Raw genomic sequence first — 12,929 nt, forward strand, 5'->3', positions numbered from 1 at the left:
GCGAGACTGGAGATTCAAACACTGTGGTGAATATTATGCTTTACTCACATAGACTTTAGTCAGAGCAGATGCCATATTCAATTCGACAAATTAAAATGAGGCTTTAGGATAAAAGTACAGCTTGTTCAATGTGACGTACCGTTCAGCCAAAAACACTGAAAACACTTTCCACAAATTTCCAGTGGTCATAAACTCTGGAAAAAAGGTTGCGTGAATTAAACAGGATCTAAGACCTTAAGACAACATGACATAATAAACAGACCATACATCTGTCCATCACAACCTCATTTTCATTTTTGATATGACATCTACTGGAAGGAAAATATTTAATATACATATAGTTTGATCAAGATAAAGGATGACAACTTTTAAGAAACTAAAATCAGTGTTTTGATTTGTCTAATATGCTTTTAGTTACTTCATAATATGTACTACCATCCACTTTACTATTATTTCAAACATGGACAATAGCAATAGTGTGTAGATGTGGTAGTGAAAAAGAGACTAAATTCAAATATTTCTTCAATTACAGTGCAGGCCCATTACTCATCCACAGCTCCTCTACAAACTGCCGTTGCAGGGAGAAAAAGTAAAGAGGATGAACGCAGGTTCCTGTTGCATGTGGTTCTCTCTTCCTCTCTCTTCTCTCTATTGGTACTTCCTCCTTTTTAGGAGCACATGGGCGGCAGCAGAGAAAACTTAAAAAAAACTGAAACTGAAGCAACCACAAAACAACATCTGTGCAGAAAACTGCAATAATATATTTTAAACTTTGGTACAATAGACATCTTATTAGCAGTAACATGCTTTAGTAGTGGTACTGTATTAGATAATACTTTTGCTTTTATGGTAATACCATGGTACTTTTTAGCCAGGGTACATACATTAAACTAAAAAAAAATCTGCAATAACAGGGCTATTTTCTCTTCAAATTAGATAACATATGCTCAATGACTCATGTGGCTCATAATCATGTTTTTCTTGGCAGTTATTCTAGGTCACTGAAAATGCACTGATCACAATGGGAAAAATACAGGAAGCGTTGGAACGGGTCCAATTTGCACATGTGCAAATGCAAAGAATTAATCACGGAGTTGGTCTATAGAAATCTTAAGAGGAAGAGTCACTGACCTTTGCAGGACGTACTTCTGATCCCTGATCATACAGAGATAAGAAAGACATTTAATGCAGCATGTGTCCTGGTTTATGCTATTGTGCTCAGGTGGTGGTTTGACAGAGATGGGACTTCAATTCTGTATAATAATAATAATGCTGCACTTAAGAACAAGTGACGTTAAAGAAATGATTATTGTCGAGGTGAATCACAGCACAGTTTAGAGCCGCTGCTGAAGACACCTTACAATCTAAATATATTTCAGAATTATATCATTGAAAATGAACCATATTTTGAAACTTTTACACAGATTTGTTTGAAAAAAATATATACAGTATAAATAAATAATATAAAATGAATAGGTTTTCAAACCAAAATAAATTTCAAACATTATTTTCAGGACAAATTAAGAATAATTAATTATGTATTATAAATTCTCAATACCGTAATACAGACATGCATTTAAAAATATAAGAATAAAGTAGTAAAATTATATAATATAATTAATATTACACACACACACATACCGGTATATACATTTCCTCCAGGACAATAAAGAATTAATCTTGATACGTACGTACGTGTGTGTGTGTGTGTGTGTGTGTGTGTGTGTGTGTGTGTGTGTGTGTGTGTGTGTTACATAAAATATGATAAATAATATTAATAATAATTTCTATGCCTAATTGTGAAAATAAATACATTCAAATATTTAAATATAAATATATATAATTCTTATAGAAATAAATACCAATATGGATATACATAATATAGAGACATACATCAAATATTATGGGTTCAAATATACAAAAGTGGCCATTTGTGGGGGGTTTTCTTTTTCTGAAGAACAGTGGGCAGTTTATGTAACTGCTCAGAGCAAACAAGGGACTCATGAACTATCGCAAAAATAAAAATTGAATAATAAATAAATAGTTGTTGATTAAGAAACAAGCGTATGTAAAATTGTATTGGGTCATTTAGATAAATTCAGCTATTATTTTGTATAGTGGACGTCATGTGAAATAGATTGTTCAGAACAGTACTAATTAAAAAGTCTTTTTTTTATGATCCCTAAAACATTTAGCAGATTCTACATTTGTTCAGTACCATGGAACTAAATATAATATTACATCACATTATTATCTGATGCCATTCACGGTACCTCCTTGACATTCTTCTCGACTGCAAATTTCAATAGAGCTACATAACAGATCTAGAAGAAGAAAAAAATCCAGATGAATGAAGACAGCGAGAGAAAGGTAGAGATGGAGCTTGTGCCATGAAACTCATGTGGGTCCATAAACATTAAGGCCATGGAATGGAAAAGAGCATATTTGAGTGTAAACTGATGATCATATTAAAGCTCTGTGGGCTCACTCTGCGGCCGTTACTGCTTTAAAACACGGACTTCCACGTTTTACAGAGGGGGTTTTCTACTCGAGGTTTGGCTGCTCAGAGTGGTCTTTGGACAACGGCCCCTCGCTGGCACGGACAGACACTCGGCACAGACCAGGATGTTTCAATTACAGTCCACGTGAGCGAGGGAATTCAGTACCACTGCCAAAAATGACAAAACAGACGCAAAAGCGAAGCAAAGAATGCGGCAAACTGCAAAACTGGTAGACATATTGCTCGAAAGCAAAGAGGCAAAAGCTATTTTCATCTGCAATATCACAGAAAGCAGTGAAACAAAAGGCTTCACTAACAAAGCTTTCCATAGAGACTTGACACTGGTGTTAGTATCTATTTACATACTGAGAATGCGCTTGCAGCAATTTGCATAATGTTTTTCTGTAGCCGAGTGCTCAGGGGAGCTGCATTGTAACATATTGGTGCTTAATGAACTCTGAAAAAATTGATTTTCCACAGAGTAAATTAAGAAATGCATTATAGCTGTTAAAGCAATCTTGGGGGAAATCTGAGACTTCCACGGCAAAAGTATGCTTAGAAAGTAATAAATTACACGTTACACTTATTTGCTTTAATTCATGCTAATTTCACCCAATTAATGTATCACAGAATCTTTGTGCGCTGTCACAAGAGATTTAATTATTTATCCAGGGATTTTGTTTTTCTTCTTGTATGTTTGGTGCATACGTGTGAAAGCGTCTACCTCACAGCACGCATATTCGTTGAAGTGTTTATGCTAATAAATGTCTGATGTATTTGCACTGCTGTCTTAATGACTGTGTTTACTTTATACCCTGATACTCTGTTATATTTATTGAAGCTTTAAGCGTGGCTGTGTTCCAAATCACACTAATAGTATGTACTTCTCTGATGAATATAGTAAGACAATGCAACAGTAGTGAGACATAATAAACTCCCTCGTCACATTCTGTTTGAGTTCAAGCATTAAAATTTAGCTAACCCGAGTCATTTAACTTGTAGGTTTAGAAGTCAACACTAAAGCAGCTTTCCCACTTTGCATCCATAATATGACATATTTCAGACAAAATAGGCATTCAACAAGGAAGAAAAAAAAAAACTCAGGAACTGTGGCCTCTTTTATTCTTTCATCTGAAAGAATCGAAACAGAACAATTATGCTATAAAACCTCTTTAATAACTCAAAGAGCTGTGAGTAACATAAGAAACTGCACATACAGAAAATAATCTGGTTTGACATAATATGATTATGAGATGCACTAAGTCTTATTTTGCATAGCACGTGAACTGGGATGCATCGTATCTCATGCACTTCAGAAAATGTCTTTGTGTGCTGAAAAAGAAAGAGAGAGCAAAATTGAGTAGGGAATCCCCTCCTGAAAATCCCACAAAACAGCATGGCTGGCCTACAGGCGGCTTCTGAATCCCTGTATGTCGCTGTGATTTTCAGAGTGCAAGTCTAAAACAGAGTGTGTCTGTGTCCAGGCCACAGCGCACTTCCCGTGAACGGCATGGACAGGAGATCTGCCTTCCTTCCTTTTCACTCTGGCACATGCTGATGAGTCACTGTTTACAGTCTTTTCAGATCTGCTGCCCTCAAAGCAACCTTCCTGACAGGACTTTTCCATTCACTCAGAATCCGAGCATGTCGAAGCCTGACACTGTGAAGCCGAACAAACCCTTTTTACAATCTAAGGTTAAACTCTTCTTCTTCTGGGGCATGTCACCATGAAATCAAAGCTAGCAGTCTATAAACACACTCACACACAATTTGCTTGCGACTCACTAAAAGTCCTACATTAGGCATGGACAGTTTCAAACACTACACAAGCCAGTTTTGATGTCCTAAAGGCATCGATACACATCATTAAATTCCACAAATTCTGTTGCACATGCTGGAAAACATTTCTTTTGAATTAGAGCTTTGTTTACCGCCTAGGCTATAGTGAACAAAAACCTTTTTTACAGTCTACTTTAATGCACTACTTACAGTAGGAGTCTTAGCAGTGCATGCAAACCAAACCATTCCTGCATCCGAAATAGAGTAGGTACTACATTTGATTCGAAACTTACTTTGCAACTGTTAAAAAGAATGTTCTATATGGCTGAAATTCAGACGTACTACATCCGCCATGGTCATGTGACCCAAGGCGTTCACTTCTATACACAAACGGGATGGTAGTGTCCATCGCATGCACACTTCAGAATCTTGCCGGAAGTAGAGGTCATCCAGGTATGTTTCGCCTACTGTTTTATGAATACATACTGCTCGGCTCACATACTGTATTTTATGTATTTGTATCTCTGACTTGAAAAATATTGAACTAAATAGCTTTTATAAAAATATAACTTTTCAACTAAATGCATTTTTTCATACATTTGGGACATGGGCATGTTTTTCTTGAACATCATGGGATACATTTGATACATTGATGCTTTATTTGAAAATAGTTGTTGCAATATTTAGATTTTGTGTTAAAAAAAAAAATTTTGGGCCAAATGACCATTTTTCTTTCTTGAAAACATGGGATGGAAATGCTGCTAATATTATATATATATATTTCACTGCTATTCAAAAATATACATTACATTAAGAACATGTAAACAAAGCTAACTCCTGATGGATATAATCAAGCAAGTTCCTACTTTTTGTCATTGCATATCCTTTTTCTCTCTGAATTATAACATTATGGAAAATGGGTTACAAAAGCAGTTCTATTAGGACAAACAAAAACAATTGGCCCACAATTGACACACAGTAGCACTGTCAAAGAGTTTTTAGTTGCAGACTAAATGAAGGATAAAAAAGAAGCTCTGCCCAACATCCCCCTTCCCTAGCGACTACTTCAATTTCTGCGGCAGCTGTGACTGTCCCATTCTCCTCGTATTGATATTAAAAAGCTCCTGTGCTGCTGGTTTTTCCAGTAAATTAGAGAAAACAAAATCTCCTGATTAGTCAATTAAGTGGCACATTAGTCTGGGACTTCATTAAAAGATAGGGCAGCCTCTTTAAGGATATGCTACAATGTGTATGGAATGTTTAAACAGGAAATTGAACAAATGGAGCTTGTTAAAACTCGCTTGAGTCACTTGACATCTTACACGACTGCAACTACGGCTTCACAAATAGAATGTCAGGCGGCGGCGCTTCCCAGATCTCGCTATGCTAATCTGGGACGGGCGAGAAGTAGTGCCACGCAACACCAGCTGGCACAACAAGATGTAAACACTCATGAAATCACAGGCTTAGCGGCCCGAAGAGCTGACGCAAGCACACTAGGTGCAGACGTGCATGGTCAGGCACATAGGTAACCCTGCTTGGATTGCACTTTAAAAGATTGAGGGAACCTGAAGACATAATATAGGGAAGAAAAATCACAAATGAGATCTCTTTGAAATCACAATAGTTTATCTTAGACAGTAATGAAAGCAAATGGTGATTTTATTGCTCAAATCTCAGATGATTCTGCTCTAGGTTAATGGTTAGAGAGTCGGACTTGTAACCCGAAGGTCTCAGGTTCGATTCTCAATACCGGCAGGAAATGACTGAAGTGCTCGAGTAAGGCAACAACTGTAACCTCCAATCGCTCCCACTGCTCTGGGTGTGTCCACAGTTTGCAGTGTGTGTGTGTTTACTACTCATAAAGTGTGCGCACTAACTTGGATGGGTTAAATGCAGAAGACAAATTCAGAGTATGGGTTACCGCTTGGCATTCATGTCACTTCACTTCTTAACAATGGTCTCAAACTGTAGTCAAATTTGCTAAGACACAAAAGTGTGCAATCAAAATTCAGATCTCAATTTAAACAAACATTTCTCAAATTTCTCGCAATCCACAATAAAAGCTATAGTTATTACCTTGTCTCATTTCATCTAATTTCTTTTCAGAAACATCTGAGAAGTAGGAGACTAACAGTAAGTCTCTGTTTGCTCTGCATTTCATTTCTCTCCAGGAAAAACAAGATACTGAAGTTGTTACTTAAAAAGTTTCCTGTAAGCAACACCAATTTAGCTTTTAATTATTACTGCATGTCAACAATTGCATCATTTTCTTCCTCTTAAAACTTAGGGGAGACATCTAAGACCAATTTGATATTAAAACATAACTAAAATCCTATGATAAAGCAACCACTGAATAATAAAATGTCCCTCTGGGTAGACGTATAACTGCTCATTGACTTCCTCAGCAGTTGTGAAAATAATAATAGCAATCAGGTATGTCGCGTCATCTTCAGGAAATGGCGACAGTAAATTCACAGAAGATGGTCCAGTCGCGGCGCTACCAAATTCATATCCGTAATTTAAGAGACGAGAAAAAGGCGGATATTTCCTTTTGAGGTGGAATAAATTATGCATCATTTCATTCCAAAGAGAGGTAATATTATACTGGCTTTGTCTGTCCTACTTCATAAATCCTGAGCTTTAAAACACTCACGAATGCACGCACACCAACACGATCCCTTTCACGCTAACACACACACACAAAAGACACAATTTTTGCCAGTGCCCTGAGATTTAGGAGCCGGTACACTAAAACATCACAGTTCACTGGCTGCGTTGCCGTCTCAGCGTCACATTCTATCCAGAACAATGCGACAGCTGACAGCTTGCACAGAGATTCATCACGCTAAGCAGAATTATTTCTGCCACGTGCTAATTTATTAACAACCTGTGCATGCTCTAATGTAGTAAATTTGCATATACATTTTTAACCTGGAAGCAAGATCATGAATATTCCTCAGGCAGAGGAGTATTTCTCTTTGTTAGTCACTTTCGATTCTTAGAAGAGGAACTGAGATGGGGAAAGAGAAGCCACAATTGCTCCAATCTTGTGCAAGGCACGTTTCCTTCCAGGGCAGTATTCCAGTCCTTCCTTAACCTTTTACTCAGAACACAGCAGAATCTGACATTAAACCTTTTATGCTGCAATTTACTGCATCCACATGCGTTTGACCTGAAATAACATAATAATGCAAGAAATATCTCATATTCAGTAATGCAGAAGTACTGAGAGCACAGTGGAATGAAGATGGAGATTATTTGAATGAATGAACAAGTCTAGGTCGGGGTGGCGGATTTACAAGAAAGACCACAGGATGTGCAGCTATTATAAGAGGTGGTTACATGGCGTCGGGGCACAAGCCCTGCGAGAGAAGGCTGCAGGTGCACATTTCACACACCTGTGATGTTTCCCTGTATTCCCTTGCGTTACCCAGGGATGCAACGATCAGATGCAGGCATAAACACCACGCGGCGGCTGCAATGCAACAAATCCTACCTGTCAGACTGACAGGTTGCCTCTATATTGTGAATAAACAAGTATAACAGAGACATAAACAGGTGTAGCTATTGTCTGAGGAGCCTGACAAACAAATCAAGAGCATATGTAATGGTGTAATTACAGCAGCAAACAGATTTAATCGGTTTAATTATCTAACCTTGTTCTGACTGATGATGTATAGCGCATCCGAAGAAAAGAAAAAAAACGAGATGAATTAGTGTTGGTTGCTCATCATTGATGTAAAAACTGTTAAGCTGATCAAAGAGTGGAAGCTGTTTTGTTGGTTTATTTAAAGAATACCATTCAAATATGAAAGGTTTGTTTGCCGTTCTACAAATGATAGCCTCTCGTGTCATTCAAACAAACTTAATGAGAAGAGGCTTCTAATATTACCTCATGAAAACATGTCCAGGCCCCAGATCCACTCCTAAAGCAAAAAACAACAATAATAAATAAACAATGTATTTTTTATACATTTATTTATTAACATTTTTAAAACAAAAAAACATATGTATATATATTTTTTCTACTTTCATTTTAATTTTAGTTAAAATATTAGTCATTTAGTTATGTTTTTTGTAATTCTTTAGGTTTTCAGTTGTTTCTTAATGTCTATATAGTTATTAATTTTAGTTATTTTAGTACATGTACAAATTAGTACAAGTTAAACTAAATAAAAAAAGATAAATGTTATTTAAAACCAAAAAAACATGTTTTGTTTATGGTTTTAGTTTGACTTTCTGTTAACTATAATAAACCTGATATAGGGTAATTATAGCAATGAGAACCTTGGAGAAAGTCATCATGAAAAATACACAACGTAAAAATCTTCATGGTTCTAAAATAGGCTTTTTTATTTATTTTTTATACAATTTCTTTTCTCAGTTCATTTGGGGGTTAAATACAGGTTTCGTGAGATTCATACTTATAATTTTTTGATGTCAGTGCCAAAATAACATCAGATCTTCACACTGAAAAGCTTCAGTAAATATGCTTTGACATGCCACTGACTCTACCACAAGATATCAGACTGAAAAAACAAAGTGATTAAACGGTTTATCTTTCATAAACCATGCCTGCCACGGCTGATTGACAAAACCATAAATAGCAAAGTACGCTGCAAGTTCAGACGTATATTTAAAAGGCCAGAAGAAAACCGATAGCATGTTTTTTTCTTAACGTAATTACCGCCAAACGCTGTGGATTGTAGCAGCGGTTGAATCGCGACACACAAGCTCAAAGCATCATGGTAAACAAAACAGCCAATCATGGAGAATGACTACGGGCTATTGAGGCCTTTCATTTAAGTGATGTTAAGAGCAAACAATCAACTCCCAGCTTTGGTTCCTACAACACATCCATATCAAAGAATGACAAGTAGCAAAGGTGACATCTAATTTATAGCTCAAGGTCTGCGGACAAGCAAATAAACAGGCATTTCCGGACCACGCGTCAAACTCAATTTGCCTCTCCCATGGTTCAATGCATTTAGGGGGCGCAGAAAAAAAGAAAGTTGAAGGTGCAGAACTTTAATGCCTTACTAATAGGCTAGACAAGCCCAGTCATTTACGTTCACAGGGAACCCACAGGCAATCCCATAGTCTTGATACACGGTTGAAAAAGTTGCACAAATGCGTATGAAAAGTTAAGACATATGTTCAAAATACGTCTCAATGTGTCTCTTTCATTTTAAATCCAAAGCCGGTGTTGTCAGCGTTCGACTTCAAAAAGGCGAACCGTAGAAACTTTGAACCACTCCGTGCCCCGTCTGTGGCTGTGGGCTTGTTTTCCTGATCTCGCTAACTACCGCTTGCTGTCGTTACATTGCTGTTGCTTCGCCTGCAGGTAAAGAGAGATTAAACAGCATGCGGTGCCCTTGTAAAGCAGCAAAGGTTTTATGGAGGGGGTCTTTAAATATTTAAGGTGTGAGTACAATGAGGCAGAGCTGAAATACAAAATACAAACCTGCAAATCATTTACATTTCATTCGCTGTGTCTATTTTACACTTAATACAATTTTTTAAGAACAAAATTCCAAAAAGGAAGATAAATGCACAATATGACAAGCTGTTTGCCGTGAGGTGATTGTCGTAGGTTAGAAAATAGATGCTTTTTCCCCCACATCATATCTGGAATAATAATAATACACAAAAGAATTAGAATAAACCATCTCCCGCTACATAAAATAGTAGCTTTTCATGTTGCCATTTTTTGCCACTTCTCAGCTGTATTTCAGTAAACAACCACTTTGATCAGCAAATTCAAGATCTAAATCTTGAGCAAAATTATAAGAAAACAAAAATACTGAATGCAAAACATCCCCAGCCAATGTCACAGTCAATTAAGTGTGGCTAGGTAATGAGGCCATTTGCATTGTAAAGCATCCCCCATGTGTTAGGGTTTTAATGGGGACAGGACCTGAGGAGATTAATTGAGAGTGACATTTCTTGAACTCTATTTTTCCCCCTCCGTGTCTTCCACGTCTTGCCTTTGCTTACCTGACTGACAGATCTACCTTTCAAACTCAAATATCTGAAAGACTGTCCACTCAAACCCCTCATTGACTCTGATGTTTAAAAAGGGCAGGATGGTACATTATGCATATGGCTCTGGCGATGAACAGAAGTGCTTGACTTCAAGACAAGGGGTGGATTTGGTCCACAAAGTGCCTGTGAACATTAAGGAAATGGAAAACATCAGAAGAATGATGCACTGCCGTGGATCTACAGTCCTTATGTCATTATTAGCACTTAAGAAGCCATAACGTTGGGTTAGCTGAGGGCCAGGTGCCAGTAATTATCATCTTCAAAGGGGATAAAATTCATATTATACTTTTGTATATTTTCAACTGTCTTTAGTGTGTAATGTTGCTGTTTGAGCATGAAAAATGTCTGCAAAGTTACAAAGCTCAAAGTCACTCCAAAGAGAGTTATTTTCTTTATCAGTGCGCAGTTTCTGAACTTCCTGAAACGCCGCGATTGTAGTCTTGAGTTTTCTTCTGGTATCACACACACACACACGTCACAATATTACACATTTAAATAATTCCCGCCCACGACATACGCGAAGAAAAGGGATGAGGCCTAGTTGAGTTAATAGCGTGTTGAAACTCGTGGTTATGGTAAGTGATGTGACATTTCCCAAACACACTCAAAACTGTTGACCAATCACAACACACTCATCCAACCGACCAATCAGAGCACAATGTGCTTTTCAGAAGGATGGGACTTCATAGAAACAGAAACTAAACAGAGATGCTGCAATGTAAAATATGTGAACATTCAAGCATGAAAACCTGTTTTAGTAAACCCTAAAAACAAAATCAAGACTGTAAAAAAGGGCATAATAGATCCCCATTATCTTTGTTCTTTATCATTCAATATCATAATACACACTTGCACAAATCAAACCGCATATTTGTGTCCTCTTATGATGCAAGCACGATGCAACTAGAACTTTGAATATGCGCTACATAAGGTGGCAGGTAAAAGCAGATAGTCATTTTCCACTATCTAAGGTGGGGGTGGTGGTCACGGGTCTCTAATGACTTATTTAATATTGCAAGAGAAATGACCCAGGGTCCAAGAAGCGCTACGTCTCTCCAGCCTGAAAACAGAAACAATGGAGCAACCTTAATTGTGACATTACAAGCAGTGGCACAGCGAGGAACAGAGGGGGTTTGATTAAAAGGAGAAGAGGTGGGTGACTTTGTGAAAAGGTCACTGCACACTTACCTGGACTTCTCAACTCCCCCTCTTACTGAACAAGAAAAAAAGTGGAAGAATATGGAGAAAGAAAAGAGAAAAAAAATCTCCCATGTGATTAGAGACGACTTCCAATATTTCCAGCAATGCCATTAGTGAAATAAGATGGTAATTTTCAGGCAGGCGGTATCTGGGCAGAAACCGACAGAAGGAAGTGAGAAGGGGGGGCCGCAGGTTGTGGGTGGGAACAGAAGGCAGCACAGGTGGGGTGGTGTCGAGGTTAATTGAGAGGTTAACAGGGACAAAGGTTTGTCAAAGGTCAGGGAAGACCACCATCCAGAGGGAAAGGCACAGGTTCCTCCTGACTTATGCATGTTCCTGATGTAGCGGCACAAATGGGAGATTGTTTAGAGAATGAGTTTTATCAAAGGCAGATTTCAATATCTAGAAACCAAGGTGGCTGATGGCTATTATAATAATAAAATATATAAAATATATACTACGGTTTAAAAGTTTGGAGCCAGTAAGATTTCATTTAAGAAATACTTTCATTCAAAAAGGACAAATTAAACTGATCTATATATAAAATCTTACTAAAATAAATGCTGTTCTTTTAAACTTTCATCAAATAATCCTGATTTTTTTTTCTACGTTTTTCACAGAAATATTAAGTTTTCAACATTGATAATAAAAATTAATTTTGTTGACCACCAAATCAGCATTAGAATGATGAACCTGAAAACTGGAGTAATGGCTGCTGAAAATTCAGCTTTGCCATCACTTGAATAAATTATTTTTGAAATTCTATTTAAAACAGAAAACTGTAATGATATTTCACAATATTATGGTTTACCTGCATTTTTGATCAGAGAGACAGAGACTTCTTTCAAAAACATTTAAAAAATCTTACCAAATTGAACAGAATTAACAGTAGCGTAAATATAAACAAATGCACACAAATTAAATGGTAGCAAAAGGGATGGTTATTTTTACTCAAAACTTATTCAAAATTATCCAAGAAAAGTTTAATTGCAAATAATGATGGTATATTATATTACTGACGAAAGGGAAACAATTCTGTAAATTGACAAAAGGGCACAAAGTCACATCTTTTGGAAGCATTATCAGTCACCTTCCAAAACTCCTCAGCCAATTTAATAGAACGTACAACTCCTCCAACCTTTAATTCAGTGTGACATACCGTCCTGAATCTATCACAAACCTTCAAAATCTCTCTGGAGACATTACAATTTGATACGCCGACTATGATGCTAACGATTTACATTATATCCATCTCTGAACCTTGTACAGGTGAGTCAATTACCGCATGCCTGAATGCGATGGGAAACAGCCCAGCTGCACTGATGCATGTCATGCACCTGATAAACATTCAGACCACGGGCGGCTTTCTGAGAAAAAAAAAAAAGAAAAACGTGTAGACGAT

The sequence above is a fragment of the Phoxinus phoxinus genome (assembly GCF_949152265.1).
Source record: "Phoxinus phoxinus genome assembly, chromosome: 9".
NCBI lineage: Eukaryota > Metazoa > Chordata > Actinopteri > Cypriniformes > Leuciscidae > Phoxinus > Phoxinus phoxinus.